Source organism: Acyrthosiphon pisum, chromosome A3 (assembly GCF_005508785.2).
Source record: "Acyrthosiphon pisum isolate AL4f chromosome A3, pea_aphid_22Mar2018_4r6ur, whole genome shotgun sequence".
In the NCBI taxonomy this organism is placed as follows: domain Eukaryota; kingdom Metazoa; phylum Arthropoda; class Insecta; order Hemiptera; family Aphididae; genus Acyrthosiphon; species Acyrthosiphon pisum.
Window position 1 is genome coordinate 10,437,526 of NC_042496.1, and position 4,969 is coordinate 10,442,494.

A 4,969-nucleotide genomic window follows, 5' to 3' on the forward strand; every position below is an offset into this window, starting at 1 on the left:
TTGCAGGGATGCTTGTTTGCGGTAGAACGTTCGTTTCGATTAAAACGAAAACGTTTATTACGACTGTTATATTAGCAGCCGTACTCACCGGTGGTTGCATACCATAATGTTCTTATATATATAATATTATAATTTATTACACGCCCGGTCGTTTTTAATGTTAATATCGTTAAATAGCGTGTAATCGAATCCAGTTACGCACTACCAACAATAGCGTTAAACATTTTTTTTTTTTAAACTGTAATAATAAACGCACTAATTGTCGACTACAACATCGTTACATATATTTTTTGCATAGGAATGAATATTATAATAAATGTAATACCACGGTGGCACGGTATAGTGGGACAGTATAGTTCAGACAATTCTACCAAAACAATTTTCCAAGAATACATTAATCTGCATGTAGTACGTGCTAACGTTTATTTTCAAAATGCATACAATTATATTATTAAGAGGATGTCAGCGCACTATTTGTTTTCTCTCTGCGGTCAACGCGCTGCAGGCGCAACATAGACAAACCGAATTACGCAGAATCGTTTTTTCTATGTTTTTAAGAAATCTTACAGTAAAATTACCCATCACAAAAAAAATAGAGAATAATATTTTTGAGGAAATGACTTAACGATTTTATATTTTATTGTTGTTTGACTTTGTATTCGTTTTCAATATAAACAAAAAAATGTTGTACATTTAAATGATGTTTAAATTTATTGTTTTGAGACAATATTTAGACAAATCGATATGGCATTCCCTCAAAAATATTATTCTTTAACTTTTTTGTAATGTGTGATTTTACTCTAAGATTACTTAAAAACATAGAAAAAAAATCATTCTGCGTAAATACATTTTGTCTATATGTTGAGCCAGAGAGATTTGCGTCACTGTATCTGATTTAAAACTTAAATTTGTATAAAATATATTAATATAGAAAGATAAACGAAAACGATTTGAATCATTAAAATGATGAATAATATTTTAATAATAATTTGTATTACACCATGTTATACATCTGTTAAATACAACCCAAGTTAAAAAAAATCAAGTCGGATCTATATGAACGTTACATGTAAACACGATTGCAGCAGTTATATTCCCCGTAACCCATCTACCACTTTCAAACTGTTACACCGAGGATCCATTAAAAATCTATCGTTGCTTCGTTTTAACAGCAACAATGCCACGCGCGTAACATTACGTACGTCTAATGATGTTTTACTGATGCATGAAACGCGATCTTGTCACCGTCGTGACACAATGGGGATTTTGGCCTTTTAAAAGATTAAAAGCCTTTACCGGGGGATTACATACGCGGGATTTTTTTTTCGTTATCGTTTAGATCGCGCCCAACCCTTTGGACGATAATATTACATATACGAACGCGATTCCGACCTATAGTGAAAGAGGAAGCGGACACAACAAAAAGACACGCGGAGTAATAACAGCTACAGTGTAATAATTTATATTATATTAATATACAATACGATAACACGATAATCGTACAAAACGGACGAGTTACAACCCCAGGAAAAAAATAAACCAACGGTGAACGGTTGTGGAGGGAGATCCGAGTGGAGGTACGGGTCCGTATGAAATCATATTAAACATATAGGTACATAAAATTATAATATTTTAGGTACACTGCACCGGTTATACCTTATAACATGATATGCGAATATAGATCGTTGGGCGTCCGACCGCGTCCGAAGGTCGTCATAGATCTCGGACGTCCGTCTCGGTTTTGTCGGTGTGTGTGTGCGTGTCGGGAGGAAGGAAATTCGTTTACGGAAAAAAAACAAATCATATAGCACCCGGCATAATGGGCCGTGAAATGGGCATGGACCGGCGGCGCCGACAATCGCACGAGTTTAGAGCGAGTACGCGTGAGAATACGCGTAAATCGTTACCGAACACGTCGCGTCAGATATTTTCGGCTATTTTTTTTTCGTTACCGCACGTACGATAATAATATAATAATGTATTTATTGGAGGATTACATTGAGCATTTTTTTCTTGTCCTGGAGATCGGCGACGCCTTTTCCGCCGACGCTGACAACCGAAAAGCCGTAAACACCGCGACGATATATTATTATGCTAACGTCGGATTATCAATGCAGCCGTTCGTTTCCGTTTCCGGAATTTTTAGGATACGGTTTCGCTCACACGTACGTATGTGAATTATATATATATATATATATATAATATATCGAAGCATAATATTGTGGATAAAGCATAACCAAAAACGTCGAAAAAACGCTAATCGAATCATCAAACACGACGGCGACCTTCCGTAGGTTTTCATTCCTATAATTTGGTTGTCGTGAAAAGACGTGCGTGTTGCGTGTGTATAGTGTAGGTGTACACATCCCGTGACGGATCTTGGAATGGAAATGGAGGAATGCTAGCCACAAAGACAAAGTATATGCATCTATAAATGACATAAATATAAATTAAATGCTTGTAGTTTTAAAAAATGATGGGCCATACTTATTAACTTAAAAAAAATTTAACTTATAAATGTGAAGTTTAGACTGCAGTAGTTATAGTGCCGTGAAAACAAGAACTATTTCATTTAAATTTTAAACCCATACCAATAATATAAATATTATTAAAAACTATGTTTAAAAAAAACATTTTCAATTGGTATATACAAACATAAAAATGAGTCGAGATAATTACAGATAAATACCTAAATATATTTATACCGTTTCGAAAATTATATTATATTATTTTATAATCCGGTTATCGTGCGAATACAAACCGTATTATGAATTTATATTATACAACATACATACGAATATACGCACAAGTGATTGAATGTAAACGATAACGATTAATTATTGACAGACGTTACAATAGCTATCCCTTTTTTTGACGACTTCATTGAACAACTTCAAACAAGGTTCAATAATCATAAAAATATAATTTCTTCACTGCACAAGTTATTACCAAAAATGTGCAATAAATTCCTGGCTATATTTACCAGTTTTCTGGAAATACTATTTTAATAATACATTTTAGTTTCCTAATTTATATCCATCGACTTGGCAACCAATGGTAAATAAATATGTACCTAATTAATTTCCCATTGTCTTAGTTCTTGTAGTATCTTGGAAAAATGTAACTACTGTTGTCTGTTGTACATAAATAAACCCAAATATATTTTTAAGTATATTTTATATTATTGTGATTAAAGTACCTAATTAATTTTAGTATCATTATATAGTATCTACTTAAATAGTATCTATACTATATAAGGTAGGTTAAATTCATTTTTTCCCAAAAAAAATGACATCTGAAAACGTCATTGTGTGTATAAAATATTATAATATACACTAAAAGTTTCATATACCCACGAATAATTATTTGAAATTACAACAAAGGTAACTAAAATTGTTTTTCTTTGGTTTAATATGTGGTTTTGTCCAAATTTGAATTTAAAATGTCTGTAAAAATAACTATGTTTATAGGTATAATTTTAGATTTTTTCGTTACAGTATAAACTATTTATGAGAATCTTTGATTTCAATCCTTAGCTATACAAATTGAACATTTAATTATTTTTTAAGTAGGTACCTATAGTGATTCATATCATTTTTAAAATTTTGATAAATTTGATCTTTCAATACTTATAAAAAAAAACCATACCTTTGGATCTTAAATATTTATCATCCGCTATTATAAAAACTTATAAGGAACCTTGTATTAAATTTTCAAACGTTTTAACAAAATAAATAAAATTAATTATTTAATAATTAATAAAAATGTATTAACATTTATAGACAATAAATAAAAAACTAAAAAATTGTTAGTTGAAAATATCTATAAATAACCCAAACAAATCAAAATACTTTGAAAATTATATCGTCTATGGAAAATTATAAAATAAATATTTGATCAAAATTTCAAGTACCTACAAATAATAGATATTGACTGAAATAGTATGTTAATTCGTTAATTTATTCAAGGGTGAGTATCCAATATTTAGCTTTAAAAGCTCACAAAAAATTAATTCGACTTGACTAAACTTTTTTTTTTGTTAAATGTAGGAATACTTAAAGGGAAGCTTATATAACATTTTCAAACCTTAGATATAGATAGATAGAATTAAGATAGAATTGAAATTTTATCAATATGTTTTACATTTTACATTTAACAGACAATTTTAAGATAATAGAATTATAAATTGCATTAGAATTTACAAATTACAATAAATAATACCTGCTTTCAAATTTCGATTGACTTATGACCGTTTATCCATTATATAATTAATTGTATTAAGCAATGGTGTCAAATAAATGTTGTATTTCTGGTTCCTGTGATAGTGCTAACATTTATTTGGTATTCACAAATATTGCCACGATAATTTGGAAAAAGACATAGGTAGGGTTTTCACTAGACAGACATTTCAGGGTATATGAGCAACATTTTAAACCACCTGATATTGTTTTCACATGCGTGTCTAGGGAAAGTAGCTATACAATTTTGGTATGTTCCACTAGAATAGAAAAAAAGTTTTTGTAGTTAGTTTTTCATTTTTAAAATGTATTAAAACCATAATTTGATATTTCTTCAAGTAGGTCTTTATTACATAACTCACACAGTATTATGTTATTTAAATTCATTAGTTTATCAAGACTCTATCTTTGACTAAAATTAAGATTAAATTCTGGGGCTATACCTGTAACTGTCTTAAATAAAGATGATACAATAATTGAACAGATTTGTTTGATATAATGTTGTGTATATAAAGTATATATTATTAAGTAATATATTAATATATTGTATTTTGAATATTAAATTACCATAATTATTTTAAAGAAAAGAGAAATGGTGATGAATTAGAAACTTTAGCCAAACATACAAGTATAGAGAGGTTTGGTGAAAATATAATTATCTCAATCACAATAATATTAATATATAATGCATTATTTATGCAATCGCAATATCTTAAGAGGACGTGATACCC